This window comes from Hylobates moloch, unplaced genomic scaffold (genome assembly GCF_009828535.3).
Source record: "Hylobates moloch isolate HMO894 unplaced genomic scaffold, HMol_V3 SCAFFOLD_4, whole genome shotgun sequence".
NCBI classification, from domain to species: Eukaryota; Metazoa; Chordata; class Mammalia; order Primates; family Hylobatidae; genus Hylobates; species Hylobates moloch.
In genome coordinates this window covers 123,501,953-123,526,099 of record NW_026652279.1, presented here as the reverse complement: position 1 = coordinate 123,526,099, position 24,147 = coordinate 123,501,953, and the positions used below count along the sequence as shown (strand labels likewise).

Below are 24,147 nucleotides of genomic sequence, written 5' to 3'. Positions count from 1 at the left end.
CCTAAGTTTTGTTTTGTTTTGTTTTTAGATGGAGTCTTGCTCTGTTGCCCAGGCTGGAGTGCAGTGGCACGATCTCGGCTCACTGCAACATCCACCTCCCAAGTTCAAGGATTCTCCTGCCTCAGCTTCCCAAGTACCTGGCACTACAGGCACACATCACCACGCCCAGCACTTTTTATTTTTTTTCTTTTTTGAGATGGGATCTGGCTCCCCCGCCCAGGCTGGAGTGCAGTGGCGCGATCTCAGCTCACTGCAACCACCACTTCCCGGTGTGTCTGGAATTGGTGGGTTCTTGGTCTCACTGACTTCAAGATTGAAGACGTGGACCCTTGTGGTGAGTGTTACAGTTCTAAAGGTGGCGTGTCTGGAGTTTGTTCCTTCTGATGTTCGGATGTGTTCGGAGTTTCTTCCTCCCTGTGGGCTCGTGGTCTTGCTGGCTTCAGGAGTGAAGCTGCAGACCTTCGCAGTGAGTGTTACAGCTCTTAAGGTGGCGCGTCTGGAGTTGTTCTTTCCTTCCAATGTTCGGATGTGTTCGGAGTTTCTTCCTTCTGGTGGGTTCGTGGTCTCGCTGGCTTCAGGAGTGAAGCTGCAGACCTTCGCAGTGAGTGTTACAGTGAAGCTGCAGACCTTCGCAGTGAGTGTTACAGTGAAGCTGCAGACCTTCGCAGTGAGTGTTACAGCTCATAAAAGCAGTGTGGACCCAAAGAGTGAGCAGTAGCAAGATTTATTGCAAAAAGCAAAAGAACAAAGCTTCCACACTGTGGAAGGGGACCTGAGCGGGTTGCCCCTGCTGGCTCAGGCAGCTGCTTTTATTCTCTTATCTGGCCCCACCCACGTCCTGCTGATTGGTACAGCCGAGTGGTCTGTTCTAACAGGGCAATAATTGGTGCGTTTACCATCCCTGAGCTAGACATAAAAGTTCTCCACGTCCCCATCAGATCAGTTAGATACAGAGTATAGACACAAAGGTTCTCCAAGGCCCCACCAGAGCAGCTAGATACAGAGTGTCCATTGGTGCAGTCACAAACCCTGAGCTAGACACAGGGTGCTGATTGGTGTGTTCACAAACCTTGAGCTAGATACAGAGTGCCAATTGGTATATTTACAATCCCTGAGCTAGACATAAAGGCTCTCCAAGGCCCCACCAGAGCAGATAGAGACAGAGTGTCGACTGGTGCATTCACAGACTCTGAGCTAGACACAGGGTGCTGATTGGTGTATTTACAATCCCCAAGCTAGACATAAAGGTTTTCCACATCTCCACCAGACTCAGGAACCCAGCTGGCTTCACCCAGTGGATCCTGCACCGGGGCTGCAGGTGGAGCTGCCTGCCAGTCCCGTGCCGTGCGCTCGCACTCCTCAGCCCTTGGGTGGTTGATGGGACTGGGTGTCGTGGAGCAGGGGCTGGTGCTCGTCAGGGAGGCTCAGGCGCACAGGAGCCCATGGAGGGGGTGGGAGGCTCAGGCATGGCAGGCTGCAGGTCCCGAGCCCTGCCCCGCGGGAAGGCAGCTAAGGCCCGGTGAGAAATCGAGCACAGCGCCGGTGGGCTGGCACTGCTGGGGGACCCAGTACACCCTCCACAGCTGCTGGCCTGGGTGCTAAGCTCCTCATTCCCCGGGGCTGGCAGGGCCTGCTGGCTGCTCTGAGTGAGGGGCCCGCCAAGCCCACGCCCACCCGGAATGCCAGCCGGCCCGCAAGCGCCTTGCGCAGCCCTGGTTCCTGCTCGCACCTCTCCCTCCACACCTCCCTGCAAGCTGCGGGAGCCGGCTCCCGCCTTGGCCAGCCCAGAAAGGGGCTCCGGCAGTTCAGCGGTGGGCTGAAGGGCTCCTCAAGTGCTGCCAAAGTGGGAGCCCAGGCAGAGGAGGCGCCAAGAGCGAGCGAGGGCTGAGAGGACTGCCAGCACGCTGTCACCTCTCACCGGGTTCAAGTGATTCTGCTGTCTCAGCCTCTTGAGTAGCTGGGATTATAGGCACCTGCCATCGTGCCTGGCTGATTTTTGTATTTTACTGGAGATGGGGTTTCACCATGTTGGCCAGGCTGGTACTGAACGCCTGACCTCAGGTCATCCGCCCACCTTGACCTCTCAAAGTGCCCGGATTACAGGCGTGAGCCACCGTGCCCAGCCCAAGATTTTTGTAAAGATTAATATATCAGGAAATTAAAAGCTAAATCCAACAAATAACAACAACAACAAAGAGGATGGATTGTAGCAAGGCAAGGCTGTATATAGAAAGGGCAGTCCGAAACTATTAGTTTTCCAAGTGAAAAATAATGCTGGTTTGAATTCAAATGAGATCACGGTTGGGGGAAGCGAGGCAAACAGATTTTAAATATAATTCAAACATAGAGTCAACAGTGATTACTTTTGGACTGCAAGTGATGGGATAGTGAAAGAAAAGAAACCTAGATCTTTGGTTTGAAATATTTTATTAATGGTTTTGCCATTCATTCACATACACTATCATAACTAGGGGTGTTAAATGTTAAGTATGGGATTTTAACCAGACCCTAGAGATCACTCCAGGCAAGGACACTCTTAAAAATGATGTTTGAGGCCAGGCGCCGTGGCTCACGCCTGTAATCCCAGCACTTTGGGAGGCCGAGGAGGGCGGATCACCTGAGGTCGGGAGTTTGAGATGAGCCTGGCCAATATGGTGAAACCTCGTCTCTACTAAAAATACAAAATTAGCTGAGCGTGGTGGCACATGCCTGTAATCCCAGCTATTCGGGAGACTGAGACAGGAGAATCGCATGAACCCAGGAGGCAGAGGTTGCAGTGAGCTGAGATCGCGCCACTGCACTCCAGCCTGGGGGACAAGAGCGAGACTTCGTCTCAAAAACAAACAAACAAAAATGACGTTTGAAAATCTGCATAAATGTTATTTGTAGCTACAGCACTTTACTAATTAACTTAGGAAAGAATTACTATTGGCGGTGTAAAGTCCAACCTCAGTATCCATGGGAATTGATTACAGGGCCTCTACAAATACAAAAATCTGTAGAAGTTCAACCTCCTTTTGTAAAACGGCATAGTATTGCATAGTACTTATGCATATCTTCCAGTATACTTTAAATCATCTCTGAAGTACTTACAATACCTAATACAATGTAAATGCTACAGAAATCATTGTTATATTATATTGTTTTTATTTGTATTATTTTTATTGTTTTTTTTTTTTAAAAGAAGATATTGAACCCACACCGCCTATAATGACCACTTCAGCATAATGCAAAAAAAAAAAAAAAAAAAAATTATCGGGCCATGTGCGGTGGCTCACGCCTGTAATCCCAGCACTTTGGGAGGCAGAGGCAGAGGCAGGTGGATCACTGAAGGTTAGGAGTTCCAGACCAGCCTGACCAACATGTGAAACCCCGTCTCTACTAAAAAAAAATACAAAAATTAACCGGGCATGGTGGCGAGTGCCTGTAATCCCATCTACTCGGGAGGCTGAGGCAGAAGAATCTCTCGAACCCGGGAGGCAGAGGTTGCAGTGAGCTGAGATTGTGCCACTGCACTCCAGCCTGGGTGGCAGAGCAAGACTCTGTCTCACAAAAAAAAAAAAAGTATCAGAGCTTGTTAAAGAACAACAGCTACATCCTTTATACGTTTGCTAAAGAAACATACTTCTCCTTGGGTTAGAAATGAATTACAAATTTTATTTCTCACATAAATATGTAGAGGAAATGTTAGGATTAACTTTCTAAATGTTTCTGCTTAGAATATTTATATTTAATTAATATGAAATTTGATTACACAATAAACAATTAATGAGGTCTTAAGTAGTAAGTTAATTATCCCTATGTTTGTTTATTGATAATCTGGTCATTAACTGAATTGCCCACAACAAACATTCTAACAAATTGAACTTCTATTAACAATCATGTTGTTAGTAAATTCAGTTACCATTCATGTTTATGTAAAGGACGCTTTTCAATAGATAGAGCCTCAAGGCCAAGATTACATTAAATAGATAACAAAAATGAAACTTTAATAATTTAAAGAAGAAATAAAATCTTTTATCTTTAGTAATATGGTGCATATACTATGTTGAAAAAATTATCAGAAGTCATACTAATAATTGAATAAAATTAAGTTACAAATGCACAGTAAAATTGAAATAATTTTTTAATAGTTTCAGGGTGAAAGAGAGAGAAAGAATAACAAGAGGGTTAGATAAGGCTGACTGTATGGCCCTTCTGGAAGTGTTTGTTGATTTCAAAAACCAAAAGGGTGGCATTTTATAGCAAAGATGGGACAAACAGAAAATGAGGTCTTGGGTGAAAGGCAGAATATTAGACCTGAAAGCTCTTCCTTTTTTTTTGTTTTTGAGTCGGAGTCTTCCTGTCGCCATGCTGGAGTGCAGAGGTGTAATCTGCAATCTCGGCTCACTGCAACCTCTGCCTCCCGGGTTCAAGCAATTCTCCTGCCTCAGCCTCCCAAGTAGCCGGGACTACAGGCACACACCACCATGCCCAGCTAATTTTGTAGTTGTTGTTGTATTATTAGTAGAGATGGGGTTTCACCCTATTGTCCAGGCTGGTCTCGAACTCCTGACCTCGTGATCCACCTGCCTTGGCCTCCCAAAGTTGGGGGAGATTACAGGCATGAGCTAGTGCACCTGGCCCTGAAGCTCTTCTAAACTTCAGAAAATTTTATAGCAGAAAAAATGTCAATAAATGGCAGAGGGTGTGACTGTGTCCCCTCCAAATTCATGTTGAAACTTAATTCCCAATGAGAGAGTTTGAAGAAGTGAGACCTATAAGACATAATTAGGCCATGAGGGCTTCACTGTCATTAATGGATTAGTGCCTTATAAAAGGGCCTGAGAGGCTAAGTTCACTCCTTCCATCACTTCTGCCACGTGAAGACAGCATTCATCCCCTCTGAAGGATGCAGCAATGAAGCATCCTGTTGGAAGGAGAATGTATCTCTCACCAGACTCTGAATCTGGCAGCACTTTGATCTTAGACTTTCCAGCCTCAAGAACCATAAACAATACATTTATATTATTTATTAGCTACTCAGTCTCAGTATCAGATATTTTTTTTAGCAGCACAAAGGGACTAAGACAGGGAGACAAAAACAAAGCTTTCTGTCTTGTCCAGGGCTTTTTCTAAAAAAAGGTTTAACACACACACACACACACACACACACACACACAGACACACACACACATCCACACATCACAGGATAAGAAAATAATCTAAACATATCAGCTGAAAAGATGTGACACATTGTAAAGAAAGCATTAGCGAGGTCCTATACTTTAGCCATGTGTTAGACAGGAAACCTAGTAGAGATTTTAAACAACAGTTTGATCCTTCATCTTTTGTTTCTCCAAAACTAAGGGAAATCTCTGAGAGTGAGTCAAAGAAAAGTACAACGACCTGAAACCAGAACATAGAACAATAAACAGTATATAAATGCAAAAGCAGGGTGGCCTAAAAGGCAAATGATAATATAAGGATTGGGATCTCAAGTCTAAAATTCAATCTTCTACAAAGTGGAAGGATATGGATCTGAGTACTCAATTTAAATCTTAGATGTTAGAATGGATCTAACATAGTCCCAGGTCAGCAACAGCTCTTGGTAATGGGCAGAATCAAATGGAAATTCATCCTGGACAAAGTTTTTCCAACGAAACCTTTTAAATATATAAGGGTGAACTCTTATCAAAATATGATATCTCAGAAAATTATAAAAAGTGGAAATAAGCCACAATGAGTTAGAAATAACAAAATCAATCGTAAAAATATATTCAATTGGAAATAGATCTAAAAAACAATTGTTTGAAATATGAAAGAAATTAAATGTGAAAAAAATTGTGAAAGGAAAAAGAGATTTACCAAAGATGCCAAATTGATGTGGTAAAAGCTCTAAATATAAATTTTATAAATGAAGAATAAATTTGTTGAAATTATACTTGATTGATCACCTAAACAGCAGACTAAAAACTGATAAAAGGGTACCAGTAAACTGGAAAGTATATTTAAGAAAATTGTCTTAAGAAAAATATGGTATAAAAGTTCAAACTGTGAAGGTTAGAATAAGAATATATAGCTTAGATCTAGTAAGCTTTCGAGACTTAGAACTATAAAAAATGAAAAATGTAGTATTTGCTGGAAAATGACTGAGAAATTTCTAGAATTGATAAAATGAATTAATAAATATAGAAGGCACAATATATCAAAAGTGAAATATAAAGAAAATTGCAAGTAGATAATTATAGTAAAGCTTTAGTGCATTAGCAACAAAGAAAAGTTCTTAACAGAAATAAAAGATTGAAAAAATCACAAAGTAATAACAATTTGTTCTATAACCAAATTTCTCAAAACTGATAATGGAAGTTAAAAAAGAGAATGATATTCTTATATTACTAAAAAGAAAAAATAGTCAATCCAGAATTAGCTATCTAGAAAATCTATTTCGTGCATGAGTGTAAAATAAAGATATTTATGTGCAATGAGAGAAAAGGAAATGATTATTAAGAGACAATTTTTAAGTAAATTTCTAAAAGACGTGCTGCATGAAAAATCAAAATGAACCTGGAAATAATTTTGATACAAAGGAAAAACTCTAAACAATAAACTAAGCAATTCTGAACAGTATGCCTCTAGAGAACAAATAAGGTATTATCAGTTTATTAGGTTAAAAAGACAAATGATGTATAAACTGGACAAAACAATATGTAAATTAACATGTAAATGGAAGGACATGCTTTTTCCGAAGAATGTCTTTTACGTTGAAGTCACTTTCATTCTTTTTTAAAGGTATTTTACAGACATATATTTCTTAATGTTCCCTACTTTCAGGAAGTGAAAAATGAGCAAGTCTCACAATAGACATGTAAATTGAGATGGAGATATTCTCTCTTCTTGTATTTTCAGGAAAGCATTAAAATATTGATTTCATACTTTGTGAAACATACAAAGTTAAACTGAAAAGTAAATTATTAAAAAGAAAAGAGAGGAATAATTGTGAAATCAGTAGAACAAAACAGTTGAATATTTAAAATAAATAAAAATACAATAGAAATAATAGAAATAATAATACAAATAAAAAGTATAAATTAAGAAAATAGGAAGTAGTAGAAAATTTATTAATGATTATATCACATGTAAAAGGAATAAAAAAACTCTTTATAAACAGAAACAAACAAAAAAAAATCCAGATTTTACAATTTAAAAAGACATAAAGCAAAAGGGCACAGCCAGACTTATTCAAAAGTAAAAAAAATGATAATCTATACACTAGTAAGATGCTTTCCAAAAAAGATTTTAAAAAGATGATTGCAAAATAAAAGACATTTTAAGAAAAATCACATCCTTCAAAACATCAAAAGTTTCAACACAAGAAAAATAATAATACCTAATTTGCATGTACCTAATAAAATAATCTCAAAATATATAAAACTAGATCTCATGGAACTACAAGAAGAAATTGTTAAATTCACCATTAATGTGGAAGATTTCAATACACTATTCAGAATTATGAATAGATAAACTACAAAAATATTAAACTGCTTTAGAAAATACACATTCTTATTAATTTCACGGTTTTTTTTACAAGAGTAAACAGCATTTTAAGACATTAAACAAGTTTCACATTTCAATGAAATGGTGTCATGCAAACCACATCTTCTAACTGCAATAATATCAAATTAGAAATCATTAACAAATAAAAAAATGTATTGAAAATTAATAATTATAAGACTAAACAACGTGTAGGTTTTAAAAAAACAATATAGGATCAGCTCCTTGATATATTGGCCATTTTGGTGACTTCCCAGAAAAGCCAGAAAGAAATCAGTGGAAAAGAATGAATGAGTGCTGGGCCAGAGTATATAGCTCTGAGTAGGCCAGAGGAGGTGAAGAGATCACCTGGAGCAACGAGGTGACGTTATGTTGCGGTGTCTAGGTGCACATGGGTGTGTGTCTGTCCAGTGAGAAGGACATAGAGGATGGAGATTCTCATCAAGTGTTGACCTCTCATTTTCCTCACCTTTAAATCAGTTCCTCATATAATGATTTTCCTCTTGATAAACATTGTCAGCATCACCCAGTCACGGAGCCTTCAAACCCTGGAAGCATTTTGACTCTTGTTTTCACACCCCACATTTGATCCATCAGTCAACCTGTTAACACCCCCTTCTAAATGTAGACAGAGTCTGATAATTCTCACAACTACCCTATGAGCTCAAACCAATATGATCTGTTGCTTGGACCACTGTAGCCCCACCCTAAATAGTCTCTCTGCTCACAGTCTTTACATACACCAGCTATGAAAAAACTTTTTTTTCTTTTTCTTAGACAAGGACTTGCTCTGTCACAGGCTGGAATGCAGTGGTGTAATCATGACTCACTGCAGACTCTACCTCCAGGGTTCGAGCTATCTTCCTGCCTCAGGCTCCCAAGTAGCTAGGACTACTGGTGTATGCCACCGTGCCTAGCTAATTTTTTGAAGAGATGGACTGTGTTACCCAGGCTGGTCTCAAACTCCTGCCTTCAGGCAATCCTCTTGCCTTGATATCCCAAATTCCTGGGATTACAGGAGTGAGCCACTGTGCCCAACCTGAACAAATCTTCTTTTGAGACGGAGTCTCACTCTGTAGCCCAGGCTGTAGTGCAGTGGCGCGATCTCGTCTCACTGCAAGCCCTGCCTCCCGGGTTCACGCCATTCTCCTGCTTCCCGAGTAGCTGGGAGTACAGGCGCCCACCACCACGCCAAGCTAATTGTTTGTATTTTTAGTAGAGACGGGGTTTCACCGTGTTATCCAGGAATGGTCTCGATCTCCTGACCGCGTGATCCGTCCGCCTCGGCCCCCCAGGTGGTTCACGCCTGTAATCTCCTCGGCTGGGATTACAGGCATGAGCCACCACGCCCAGCCAAGGTCAGACTCTTTTAATGACTTCTCATCACACTTCAAGCTCTTCTATACTCAATCTGCTCTAGTCATACTGGCCTCTCTTTTTTTGCAGGAACACGAGATATGATTCAAGTCTTCGCATTTGAAGTTCTCTTAGCCTGAAACACCCTTCACCATGTAGGTGCAAGTAGAGGAGGGTCTATTTAACCTATTTAAGCTTAAAACTAAGATCAAAGATTAGGCAAGATTCTAATGATTAGAATCATTACATTAAAAACTATACCATGCTATTTGAGTATTTTAGGCAAAACCGATTTGTTTGTAACATGTGCGATTTTAGAAAATGATGCTGTATTGATGTAAGGGAAAAAAGTGGAGGGGAGTTTTGCAATAATCCAGGAAAGAAGCTAATGTGTCTTTAATGAATTGTTGGGAAGAAAAGTTAAGAAATATAAAAAAAAATATTGAGCAAGAAAAACTCCAATACATGATTACTAACTTGTAATATGAATATGATTTCAATTTTTTAACTTAGTCAACAAATTGGTCGGTGGAATTATTCATGAAGATAGGCAACAAAGAAAAGTAATTGGCTATAAAGTCTGCAAAAATATTTCTGCAAACGGACAAGAAGTAAAAGAAGCCAGGTGCAGAAAGACAAATATTGCATATTTTCACTCGTATATGGGAGTTAAAATAGTCGAGTTCACAGAGGCAGAGGGTAGAATAATAGATACCAGAGGCTGGAAAGGATGTGGGGCAGAGGGTGAAAAAAGGTTGATTAATGGGTAAAAACATACAGTTAGATAAAAGGAAAAGGTTGTGATGTATGATAGCAAAGTAAGGTGACTTTTTAACAACAATGTATTGTATATTTCAAAATAGTTAGAAGAGAGGACTTGAAATGTTCCCAACATACAGAAATGACAAATACTTGAGGTGTTGATTACCCCAAATACCCTGATTTAATCACTGCATATTCTATGCATGTAAGTTAAATATCACATTTACCCTACACGTATGTACAAATATTATGCGTCAATTTAAAAAATGCAAAAGACAAGTTTAAATGTATAAAATTATCACCACTAAAATGATGGTTAATAAAGCTTCCAATTCACATCAAATTTTAAGATCCAAGATTTCCAGTCGTATACAGATTTATCTTATTTGTTAGATGTTAATATTTACACATTGTACAGAAGAGATTATTGAGGTTTGAGTAATTAACAGTTGAAATTACACCATGATACACATTACTTAAATCTACTAAATATGCTCAGAAATACATCCAAAAATCAAAGATATTAAAACATGTTCTTATATTTCTAAAATTTTAAAGTTTTGATTTTTATATCTACAATTATTTCACCAAAAGTTTAAATTTTGGTGTGTGTGTAGGTATGTGTGTGGATTGAGTCAACTTTTGAAATGTAAATGACCATTTATAATTATCTAAATGCACAGGTTACTAAGTGATATTATAATTTATGAACACAATATGAAATAATTATATCAAGTTAGATAACCTATTCATCACCTCAAATACTTCACATTTTTTTGTGGTGAGAATATTTAAAATGTACACATTTAGCTATTTTGAAATGTACAATACTCTGTTACTAATTATATTCACCATGCAGTGCAATAGAGCTTAAAAGACAAAAATTCTCTTGTCTGAGATTTTATACTCTTTGACCATCATCTCCCTTTCCCCCATCCCCATTTCTCTAGCCACCATTCTGCTCTCTGCTTCTATGAGCTTGATTGTCTTAGATTCCACATACAAGTGAAAGCATGTAGTATTTTTCTTTCTGTACCTGGCTTGTTTCACTTAGCGTAATGGTCTCAGTTCTATCCATGTTATTGCAAATGACAGGATTACCTTATTTTTTACAGGTATTAATAAATATTATTGCATTGTGTGTGTGTGTGTATATGTGTATACACACATATACACATATACACACACAATGTATATATACGTATATACATATGTATATACACATATACACACACAATGTATTTTGTATACATATATATATGTATAAACCTTTTCTTCATCGATTTCTCTGTTGATGGACACTCAAGTTGATTCCATAACTTGGCTATTTTAAATATTGCTGTGATGAATATGGGAGTGGCAGAAATACCCAGAAGTTGAATTGCTAGGTAATATAACAATTCTATTTTTAGTTTTTTAAGGACCCTCTATACTATTTCCATGATGAATGTACTAATTTACATTCCCTCCAACAATGTATGAGAGTTCCCTTTTCTCCACATTCTTGCCAACACGTATCTTTCATGTTTTTGATAAAGGCCATTCTGACAGGTGTGAGATGATATCTCATTGTGGTTTTTATTTGCATTTCCCTAATGATTAGTGATGTTAGCACTTTTTCTTATATTAATCGGCTATTTGTATGTCTTCTGAGAAATGTCTATTCAGGTTCTTTGGCCACTTTAATTAGGATTTTTTTTTTTTGCTTGCTATTAAGTTGTTTGGGTATTAACCTCTTATCATATGTATGGACAGCAAATATTTACCCCCATTTCAGAATAGATTGTCCCTATACATTAGTTGTTTCATTTGCTGTATAGAAGATTTTTAGGTTGATGCAATCCCACTTGTCTAGTTTTGCTTTTGTTGCCTGCACTTTTGGGGTCAAATACAAAAAATCATTGTCCAATCCAATGTTATGTAATTTTTCCCCTATGGTTTCTTCTAGTAATTTTAGAGTTTCCAGTCTGTTTAAATCCGTAACCCATTTTCAGTTGATTTTTGTGTATGGTATAAAATAAGGTTCCAATTCTGCATGTGGAAATCCAGTTTTCCCAGCACTTTTATTGAAGAGACTATCCCTTTCCTGTTGCATATTTTTGGCACCTTTGTCAAAATCAGTTGACCAATGCTAGTGAATCACTGGGTTCATTTCTGGACTCTTTATTATGTTCCATTGATTGATGAGTCTATTCTTTTTGCCAATACCGTGTTATTTTAATTATTTTGCAGTATGTTAGGCAGTGTGATACCTCCAGCTTCGTTCTTTCTATTCATAATAACTATGACTAGTAGGGGTTTTTTGTGGTTCCATATACGTTTTATTTTTTATGAAACATGTTATTAGAATTTTGATTACGTATTGCATTGAATCTGTAGATCACTTTGGGTAGTATGTACATTTCAGTAATATTAATTCTTCCAATCCACAAACATTCCATTTATTTATGTCTTCTTCAGTTTATTCTATTAATATTTTATAGTTGTCAATGTACAAGCCTTTCACCTCATTAGCTATTTAAACTACATAACTCTAAAAAATGGGTTCCTGTTACATAAAAAGACAGAATATACATTGATCATATCATATTCAATTTCAGGAAAGTTTGAGTGTGAATTTGATGGCCAGCCTTTGATTTGGGTATGTTGATAAGACTTGTATTATTTTTCCAATAATTAGAGATAGGAAAAAGAATCACTAAAAGGTAGATGTTAGCATGAACAAATCTAGGCAATTCCTTCTCTGCTTTATCTCTCTCAGTTTGAAAAACCAATCAGAGAAACCTATCATATACAAAAGAAAATGCTGAAAATACATGAAATACACACTCTGATTTCTGCATTTTATTTGGGAACCTTAGAATTCTAGTGACTCTTGTCAGCATCCGTTTGTAATAACCTCTGTGATACTTAACACAAACAGAAAATGTGTTGAGACCGTGCACACAGAAACTTGTAGGTCACACTTGGCTGTGCGTATGGTATCACCAAGAAGCAGCAGTGAAACAGGGCAACACTGATTAAGGAAAGGAACTTCTCATCTGCATTTTGTTATTTTTAATGTTAATTTTAGTACCTCTTTGTTTAAGCCACTACAAGTTATTTTATTAGTTTTAGCTCACAAAGTCCTAAAAAATGATAACTTCCTTGTTAGGAAAGTTACATTTGCTTTGCATTATTCATCAGTTTAGTTAGTTCCTATATCTCTGAATCCTTGAGTAGGAACACAAACACTTCCAAATATCTGCAGAAGTAGCTTTGTATCAGAAATTCAATGTAACATACTCAGTGTTCTGAGCTCAACTGATTATGGAAAATTGCCTTTTTCTGATGAAGTAATCTGCATCTAGATTTTTGTCACCATGGTGAAAGCAGCTTCCTCCAAATTCGTTTTACAAGGAAGTTTGTAGTTTGGAAATAATTTTCACTTCTTTTTAGAGAGAAAAACATTTTTGAAAAATTCTTTTTCTTTCAAAAAGACCCTGATGCTCAAAATGTCTTAAAATATACTTAATTGACTTTTTTCAAAATTTCCTTTTTCAATTATTGGAGTGAAAAGACATTTTAAAGTCATAAGTAATCTGTAATAAAATGAACCCAGATCATAATATAAATCACTAGTAAGTAAATTTTGTATTAAAATATCAATTTTGAATATTTATGCTAAAATGAGTCCTTGAAAATGAAAAGTTTTGATTAAACTGAACAATAAAATATGATAGATATATCATAAAATATAAACCTTCCATATAATAAATGTTCACTTTTTTAGAGAGTTTTATCATTTATTTAACTTGAAATTGTCTGACAGCTTAAACACCCAAAGAGCTTTTGATTTGGCCAAAGATGCATGGCCACCTAGGGACTGCATCTGGCCTCCAGAGACACTTGCCTGCTGTTCCCCTGCTCCTTTCATTACAATGAGTACTCTGAGTTATTCTGAGGGTTACAACCAAGTGAACAATGGATCTACAAGTAATTGTTATACCTTAATTTTTAGTCGTTTTGCAGCTCAAACATAAGGCAGGGCAGTATAGTAAATACTTAACAAATCTAAGAAAAGATTTTCTGAAGTCTTTTCTTAGATTCGCATAATGGCTCTGCCTCCCAGTGACTTTGAGATTTTAGTATTTAATTAACTTTTGGGTCTTTGTTTTCTCATAATAGACATTCTGTAAAAGGTAGTTATTATTATTTCTGACCACAGTAAATGTATAAAACAGTTGAAAGGCTGGCATACAATTTCTTATCTATGAAAAAAAAACACTTGTGAAATGTAAAACAGTGAGTTAAGATAAAGGCATTGGGAATATTAAACAAGGACAAGACAAAGATTTTTTTTAAAGTAGAAGGTGACATTCCAAAAAGAATCACAGACATGATTAGAGTCTTCTGGATTATCTGATACTTGAATCCACAGCACATTAAATATTGGATAACAGTATCCTCATTATATGGACTATGAGGTATGCGCTAGGCATAGGGTTCAAAGTTAAACCAAATATAATCCTTGTCCTCAATGGAAGTTAGTAAAAGTAAATCAGCTAGTATACTGCAATGAAAGAAATCATAGATGTGAAATATGTTGCTAAGTGAGTAGAGAAGAAAGATTTGGTTAACATTGTGCTTGTGTGTGTTGGGGGTTGGTGGGCACTGAGTATGTGCAATATAGCAAGAGTTAAAGACCAATGAATGAAGAGATAACAGAGGAGTTGATTGAGAAGTGAATTAAAATTTGCTTTTACCATCCTATAATTTTATCTTGTAACATTTTATACAATCTGTCATTGTATCAGTATGCAGTTGTGGATTTAATGCCTAAATTTCCCACTGAAGTGTAAGTCCCATTAGGTTATGTCTCTTTTGCCTACTATTTTTTAAAAATAAATTTTATATTGTATTGAAGTTACAAGATATATAACATCATGTTGGATACAAAATAAAATTTATTTAAATAAAGTGCTTATTATAGTGGAACACATTTAAAACGTCAATCAATTCACATAGTTACCCATTTTACCCCTGTGGCAAGAGCAGCTATAATCTACTCATTTAGCAAAAATTTTCAATATACTATTATTAGTGACAGTCCTCATGTTATACATTAGATCTTTTGACTTGTTTATCCTACAGATCTGCTTCTTTGTATTTTTTTAAGTATATTTTCCTATTTCATCCCCCCTCGACAACCCCAACCCTGGTAACCACTGTTTTATTCTTTATCTCCATATATTAACCTTTTTTAAAGATTCCACAAATGAGATCATGCAATATTTTTCTTTCTGTGTCTGACTTATTTCATTTAGCATAATGTCCTCCAGTTTCATCTAAATGGTTGAAAGTCCTCCTTTTTTAGGGCTGAATAATATTTCATTGTATGTGTATATATACCAAAGTTTCTTTATCCATTTGTTCATAGATGGACACTTAGGTTGTGTCAAAGTTTATTTGGTTGCAATCAACAGGACCTAACCTTGGTTAACTATAGCAAACTTGGAAGGATGAGGATACTTCAATAATCTAAAGGAAAGGCTACATAGTAAGGACTAAGATATAACAGATTTAGGGCCATCCTGTAAACCTAAATATATATGAGTATATTCGAAATTATTTTCAAATAGAGAGATATTATTAGTTTACTTTTAGAAATTATTTTCAAATAGAGATATTATTAGTTTATGTTTAGAAATTATTTTAAAATAGAGAGATATTATTAGTTTACTTTTTATTACAGTGGTAACACCTTGGAACATTGAATTTTAAGTAATTTAATCATTTTTTTTAAATTATGTTCCTCTGTTAATAAAATCAATATTTTAAATCCACTTATGTTTTGAATAAAATAATCATGAAAAGCAACATCATGATAAATGTGCAACCTATATTGTCTGTAATACAGGGTGTTTAGATGTATGTAACAAAATGAAACAAATGAAGAGAAAATTACTACATAATAGAAAACAGTGATGCAGCTGTGATAAATTCAGTTTACAGATAGTAACAATCAATAGTTTAATGGAGCCATTTATTAGCATGCAGCAGAAGAAAAATATTAGATGATGAAATTACAAACAGTAATTTATCACTTCCCAAATGGATTATAGAAAGACAATTTATCAAAAATAAAGCCTCAATCATCACTGTTGTTTCCTTAAGTGTACAGTTAACAAAGGCACATATATAAAAGAAAAAGGATCAAAAATAATGTGTAAGAAACAGTCATAAAAATAAAATTTTAATAACAAATAAACCTATGAGAATTTCCAAAACATGTTACAATAAACACTATATTACATGAGAGATTTTAAGTCGAGATTGAAAATCTGAAACTTGATTACTGAAAACTACATATTCTAAATATTCTAAATGTTGCTATGGCAATAATTTATGTAGAAAACTAAATGCAACAGCATCATAGATACTGTTTGGCTCCAAAGCATAGCTATATATACAAGGGATATTAGCCAGCATAAGGCTTATTGCTGTCATTTCTCGACTTTTTTGGTTTATTTTTCTCATCATGATGGGTCATATTTTTATCCCTCTTTTCTTTCCTGTTAATTTTTGATTGAAGGCCAGACACAATAATTTTACCTTATTGAGCACTGGATATTTTTACATACTATAAATATTCTTGAGTTTTGTTTTAAAATACAATCAGCTTGCATGAAAATAGTTTGATGGCAGGTTTGATGGCAGGTAGTGCCAGAACAGTATGTATCCGGGACTAATTTTTAAAAATAAGTTGTATTACATATGTTTGATGTTTACAACATGATGTTATGTGATACTTGTAAGTTATAAAATGATTACTATATAGCCGGGCGTGGTGGCTCACGCTTGTAATCCCAGCACTTTGGGAGGCCGAGGCGGGTGGATCATGAGGTCAGGAGATCGAGACCACGGTGAAACCCCGTCTCTACTAAAAAATACAAAAAAAATTAGCCAGGCGTGGTGGCGGGCGCCTGTAGTCCCAGCTACTCGGAGAGGCTGAGGCAGGAGAATGGCGTGAACCCGGGAGGCGGAGCTTGCAGTGAGCCGAGATTGCGCCACTGCACTCCAGCCTGGGCGACAGAGCGAGACTCCGTCTCAAAAAAAAAAAAAAAAAAAAAAAAAAATGATTACTATAGTGACGCAGATTAAAATATCTCATATACTTTTTCTTTGTGACAAGAGCAGCTAAAATTTACTTATTTAGCAAAAAAATCTGTATTTTTTTAGTCCTCACCTTGTACATTAAATTAATTTTAGTCCTCACCTTGTATTAATTTTAGTCCTCACCTTGTACATTAAATGACCAAACATGTATCCTTTGACCTACATCTCACCATTTTCTTTCCCGGTATTCTTTCTGACCCGTCATAACCACCGTTTAATTCTTTACCTCTATGGATTTGAACTTTATGTTTTCTATCCCACACATTCATGAGATCGTAGAATATTTTTCTTTCTGTGTCTGGCTTATTTTACTTGGCATAATGTCCTCTAGGGTCATGCATGTTGTGGCAAATGACCAAATCTCCTTCTTTATTAAGGCTGAATAATATTCCATTGTATATCCATACTATATTCTCTTTATTCATTAATCAGTGACATTTTGTTTTCATATCTTAGCTATTATAAATAATGCTGCAATGAACATAGGAGTACAGATATCTCTTTGAGGTGGTGATTTCATCTCTATTTGGTATGTATCCAAAAGATGGATTGCTGGGTCATACGTTAGTTCTATTTGTAATTACTTTAGGATCTGCCACATTGCTTTCCGCATGGCTGTACCAGTCTACATTCCCACGAACAGTGTATTAGGGTTCCCTTAACTCCACGCTCTAGCCAACATTTATTGTCTCTCTTATTTTTCATAATAAACATCCTTACAGGTATGAAGTGACTCTTTGTAGTGGTTTTAATTGGCATTTCCCTGATGATTAGTGATGTTGAGCACCTTTTCATATTATTGTTAGTAGAAACATGGTTTTGCCATGTTGGCCAGGCTGGTCTCGAACTCCCAACCTCAGGTGATCTGCCCTCCTTGGCCTCCCAAAGTGCTAGGATTACAGGCGTGAGCCACTGCGCCTGGCCATTTTTATATCTTCTTTGGAGAAATGTCTGTTCAGGACCTTTACCCCTTTTTAAATTAGGCTATTTGTTTTTCTACTATTGAGTTGTAATGATTCTTTATAAATTTTGATGCTAACCCTTTATCAGATACATGGCTTGCAAATATTTTTTCACAGTCTGTAGTTTGCCTTGTTTTGTTTATTTTTGTTTGGGTGTGCAGAAGCTTTTATTTATTTATTTTTTTATTGAGATGGAGTCTTGCTCTGTCGCCCAGGCTGGAGCGCAGTGGTGCAATCTCGGCTCACTGCAAGCTCCGCCTCCCAGGTTCACGCCATTCTCCTGCCTCGGCCTCTGGAGTAGCTGGGACTACAGGCGCCCGCCACCGCGCCCGGCTAATTTTTTGTATTTTTAGTAGAGACGGGGTTTCACCGTGGTCTCGATCTCCTGACCTCGTGATCCACCCGCCTCGGCCTCCCAAAGTGCTGGGATTACAGGTGTGAGCCACCACGCCCGGCAGAAGCTTTTATTTTGATATAGTCTTATTTATTTATTTTTGCTATTGTAGCCTGAGCTTTTTCTTTGATATTTAGAAAGTAATTGCCAAGACCAAATGTTGAGGTGCTTTTCTCCTATGTTTTACTTGAAGATTTATGTGGTTTCGTTTTTTACATTTAGGTCTTTTATCCATTTTGAGTTGATTGCTGTGTATGACATGACTCCGATTTCACTCATTTCATGAAGAAATTCAGTCTTCCTAGTAAAGGCTATCCTTTCCCCATCATGTCTTTTTGGTTGTCTTGTCACAATTTAGTTGCATTTATTTCTTGGCTCTCTATTTGGGCTAATTTTTTTTTCACGCCTGAGGCCATACCTCTCTGAGTTGTCTACTCAATGGTCCACAAATTGCATATTTACTATTTGTATTAAAGTGGTTATAAATTATTCATGTTGGAGAAATCTGTTCTAGCAGTAAAGTAGCTGGTAGCAGGAGCAGGGTTGACATTCTATAAACTTATTGCACTTTATGTCAGAAGGCTTAGTACCTAGGCCTGTCAATGTAATGATGTTATCATCTCACTCATACTTTAATGTAATGGTGACATAACATAAAGCATATCTCCTGTCATGTTTTTCGATTTTCCACCAGACCATATATGTACCCACCACATTGTACCTTTGGGCCTTTCAGAGTATTCTCCTCATCCCTCCCATGCACGTTGCACACTTACTGTCTATGTCTAGTCATCTCCACATATTTCTTGTAAACATTTCTCTTATATCATTGCCTAAGACCCTGGCACCTTTTGTCAGGGATTGTGTTAGATCTCTTCCCTTCAGTTGATTATTTTCAGATTCCTTCCCATTTAAGCAAGGAGGAGAATTTAGCCCCTTATCAACTATTTTATGCTTCATTTGTGATTCTCATCACTGAATTTTAATTCAGCCAGCAGAGTATATGTTATATCTAAAGTTGAAGCTATTTTTCAACCTCTCAGCTACTGATAATGTGCTACCAGTTCTCTAGTGGCAAACTGATCCATTTTCTCTTTTGTTTGTAATTCCGTTTTTCAGTAGTTATGTAAACAATTTCACTTGGTTTTGTTCTTCCATCTTTTCTTCATCTTCACTTTAATGACACCTTTTAATTGGAAGGAAGTTGTTCAAGGGGAGATAGTATCAAATTTTTATGCTTATCTAACACATATATGGTAACTACCCTCTGCATATTTTCTTCCCACCCCCAAAGTCAGGTTACAAATAACACCGAAGATAAGAAGATACATGATTTGTATCAGTAATATCAAATTCTGGGTGATCTCTTATTCTCACATTGCTCATCTAGATTTGTCTGTTTCCTTTACATTACTATTGTTTTGGAAAGAGTATACCATTTGTTATCTTGGGAGGGAGTAGAGCAGTTTGGCTTTCTCAGTGTATGTTTGCTAAATTTCCACCTTCACCCACTGCCATCAGTTAATTATATTATAATCTGCAAGTGTCTAGTCACAAAAGTTTGTAGCCACATTGGGTATAGAATTATTTCTTTCATTTAGGAATTATCTAAATCAGTGGTATACTTCTGTGATCATTTATTTGAAAAATCCATGCTAGCAGGATGCACTGGTCTTCTAACACTTCTGTTTATATTGTTCTAACTCTTTAACATAACACAGTTTAAATTTCACTATTATCTTGATAGGGCCTCTATCTACTTGTAGATTCTTTTGGATAATTAATAGCTGTGAATTAGCTTATGGATAAATATCATGTCTTCCAAGAGAGCATCAACAATAGCAGCATGAGAAGATTTTTTCAAAACTGCAAGGCAGTACTACTTACTTTATTTTGTTTTAGTTTCTGTATTTATTCTACCTTTAGGGTTTTTTTGGTTTTATTATTACTATTATTGTTATTTAATTAACAAATACTGTCACAATAGTAAGGGAATGGTCTGCTCTTTTTTGCTCTATTTGGTAAACCATGCTTTATACATTAACCAATTTTCAATTATATGTTATACAAATTTTATTAAGACTTCTGTAAAATGATTTGTTGGCCTTTGACAAAACTGACAAAAACAAGCAATGGGGAAAGGATTCCCTATTTAATAAATGGTGTTGGGAAAACTGGCTAGCCATATGCAGAAAACTGAAACTGGACCCCTTGCTTACACCTTATACAAAATTTACCTCAAGATGGATTAGAGGCTTAAAGGTAAGACCTAAAAACCATAAAAACTCTAGAAGAAAACCTAGGCAATACCATTCAGGACATAAGCATGGGCAAAGACTTCATGACTAAAACACCAAAAGTAACTGCAACAAAAGCCAAAATTGACAAATGGGAACTAATTAAAATAAAGAGCTTCTGCGCGGCAAAAGAAACTATCATCAGAGTGAACAGGCAACCTACAGAATGGGAGAAATATTTTGCAATCTATCCATCTGAAAAAAGTATAATATCCAGAATCTACAAGGAACTTAAACGTATTTACAAGAAAAAAACAAACAACCCCATCAAAAAATGGGTGAAGAATATGAACAGACACTTCTCAAAGAATACATTTATGCAGCCAACAAACATGAAAAAAAGCTCATCATCACTGGTCATTAGACAAATGCAAATCAAAACAACAATGAGATACCATCTCAGGCCAGTTAAAATGGCAATCATGAAAAAGTCAGGAAACAACAGATGCTGGAGAGGATGTGGAGAAATAGGAACTCTTTTACACTGTTGATGGGAGTGTAAATTAGTTCAACCATTTTGGAAGACAGTGTGGCAATTCCTCAAGGATCTACAACCAGAAATACCATTTGACCCAGCAGTCCCATTACTGGGTATATACCCAAAGGATTATAAATCATTCTATTATAAAGACACATGCACACGTATATTTATTGCAGCACTATTCACAATAGCAAAGACTTGGAACCAACCCAAATGCCCATCAAGGATAGACTGGATAAAGAAAATGCGGTCTCACTTTCTATTTGAATACCCTTTAATTCTTTCTCTTGCCTGATTGTTTTGGCCAGAACTTCCAATACTATGCTGAATAGGAGTGTTGAGAGAGGGCATCCTTGTCTTGTGGCAGTTTTCAAAAGGAATGCTTCCAGCTTTTGCCCATTCAATATAATATTGGCTGTGGGTTTGTCATATATGGCTCTTATTATTTTGAGTTGTGTTCCATCAATACCTAGTTTATGGAAAGTTTTTAACATGAAGGGATTTTATTGAAGGCTTTTTTGTGTGTGTCTGTTGAGATAACCATGTGGTTTTTGTGTTTAGTTTTGTTTATGTGATGAATTGCATTTATTGATTTGCATACTTACATCTCAGGGATAAAGCCAACTTGATTTTGATGTGCTACTGGATTTGGTTTGCCAATATTTCACTGAGAATTTTTGCATTGATGTTGAGGGACATTGGCCTGAAGTTTTCTTTTTTTGTTGTATCTCGGCCAGGTTTGGGTATCAGGATGATGCTGGCCTCATACAATGAGTAATGGAAGAGTCCCTCCTTTTTAATGGTTTTGAATACTTTCAGAAGAAATGGTACCAGCTCCTCTTTTTATCTCTGACAGAATTCAGCTCAAAATTCATCTTGACCTGGGCTCTTGTTGGTTGGTAGGCTACTTATTACTGTCTTAATTTCAGAACTTCTTTTTTGTCTATTTAGAGATTCAACTTTTTCCTGGTTCAGTCTTGGGAGGGTGTATGTTTCCAATAATTTATCTATTTCTTCTTCTAAATTTTCTAGTTTATTTGCATAGGGGTGTTTATAGTATTCTCTGATGGTTGTTTGTGTTCCTACAAGGTCAGCAGTGATATCCCTTTATCAGTTTCATTGTGTCTATTTTATTTCTCTCTCTTTTCTTCTTTATAAGTCTAGCTAGTGGTATATCTATTTTATTATTTTTTCAAAAAAACAGCTCCTGGATTCATTTATTTGTTTGAAGGGTTTTTTATTTTTTTTCATCTCTATCTCCTTCAGTTCCACTCTGATCTTGGTTATTTCTTGTCTTCTGCTAGCTTTGGGGTCTGTTTGCTCTTGGTTCTCTAGTTCTTTTCTGTATGATTTGGTTTGCCAAATTAGGATGTAGGCTTGAGATTTTTCTAGCTTTTTGATGAAACTACAATTTTTTTAAGGACCTGGGAGCCATTCCTTTGCAATGTAATCATCAAGGAATATAGTGTTCCTATCTCTGAGTCTTTGTAGGAGAGTAGACACCTAATTTCTATGTGTTTTGCTCCAAGCGGTAACACCACCTTCTGTCATGAAGATAAAAGAAAGTTGACTTTTACTTTGGTTAAGAATAATCAGCAAACACAGAAGGTCGACCCCAGCTTTTAAAAACCCTGACATTGCTTCGGTGCAGGTGAATTCAGTCTATGTTCTGGTCTCTCTCCAGGATTCCAATAGAAATCGAGTAGAGTTTTTCTTAACTATTTACCTTAGACTGGTGAAATTTTTCCTTTGGCAGTATTAATGTTAACTTTTCTGAGTTTGGTAATTGTATTATGATATGTAGGGCAATGTCCATGTTATTAAGACATACTTAAGTGTTTAGGGGTGAAGCATCAAATAATAACTATCCAAAAATTTAGCAAAATCTCTCTCTCTCTGTCTCTCTGTCTCACACACACACACTCTGTGTGTGTGTGTGCATGTGCATGTGTATATGCATACATGCATAAGTAACTGACCAACAATGAGAGCAAAGTGAGAATGAGAGTGAGAGAGAGAGAGAGAGAGAGAAGAGAGATACTGGTGAATAATCAGATGGTGAAATGGAATGAATGGACATGGCCTTATGAAATAGTATATACAACATATTACCACGTCTGTTATAGTGATTCTGGGGGCATGGTCCTCTTCATCTCTTAATTATAAGAAAATCTTTGTCTCTATTTAGGACTTGATTTTTTTTTCTGATGGAAAAAATGATTAAAAATGCTTATGTCTAAGCATTATACTCTGTGATTGTATTATCTTTAATCTACATCTTGAGGTGATTAATTAATATTTGAAATACATTAACAGAATCAATGTAACAGATGTGCTTTCCTGTACCTATTAAATATCATTATTGAAACCTGTACCAGAGGGCATTTCAATTAACCAGAGAAATATTAAAAATCAGTTTTATTCACAAAATGAATGGTGTTCAAGACAAATGCTTGGGACACACTGTCTTTGTTTTTATGGGTCTCAGAGTTTTATGGAACTCACTTTTGTTGTGAGAATGAGTTACAAGAAACTAGAAAGCTGATCTTTGAATACCTGCTGAGCAGTGCTCAGACTCTAATTCCCATTAGTCCTGTTTTTCCCCTACTTCATAGAAGACACTGTCTCCTCACGTAATTTCTGCTTCTGGATAGATAAAGTGCCAGCCTTTCAGTGAACCTATTAAAAACAGGACTAGTGCATTTTTGGCAGAATTTACTCTATTATTTGTTTTCATAATTATATTCTACATATTAGTGAAGTTAGAAAATACCTCTGGATAGTCCACCACTCAAGTTAATTAATATTTACCAAAAGAGTTTTACAATTAAGAACTGCTACTGGATTGACTTTGATTAGTTTGCAACATTAGTTTTTAGGACTGTTGTGAGAATTGAAAGAGATAATACATATATGTTGCTTATAGTACTACATATTATATTCTAAAATTCAATAACTTTCAGATATTATTTCATACTAATATTAAACGTGCTACTTCTATTTTTTATGTTTAAATTTTTGGTTGAGACAAGGTCTTGTTTTATTGCCCAGGGTTGTCTTGAACTCCTAGTCTCAAACTATTCTCTACCTCCCAAAGTGCTGCGATTACAGGAGTGAGTCACCACTCCTGGCTAGTATATTTGCAACTTAATAAAAAATGTCTATATTTATTTTTTAAAATTACAACAGTCCTGCCATAAAATC

General features: G+C 36.3%; 1 long non-coding RNA gene across 1 annotated transcript in view; it reads left to right on the top strand.

Annotated features, from left to right (window-relative positions):
* The first annotated feature begins 242 nt into the window (after positions 1-242).
* LOC131383403 (uncharacterized) overlaps positions 243-24,147 on the top strand; it is a 35,402-nt gene continuing 11,497 nt past the window's right edge. The window contains exons 1-2 of the long non-coding RNA XR_009213394.1: positions 243-334; positions 8,980-9,044. This is a non-coding gene — a long non-coding RNA (uncharacterized LOC131383403). The remainder of the gene's footprint in view (positions 335-8,979; positions 9,045-24,147) is intronic.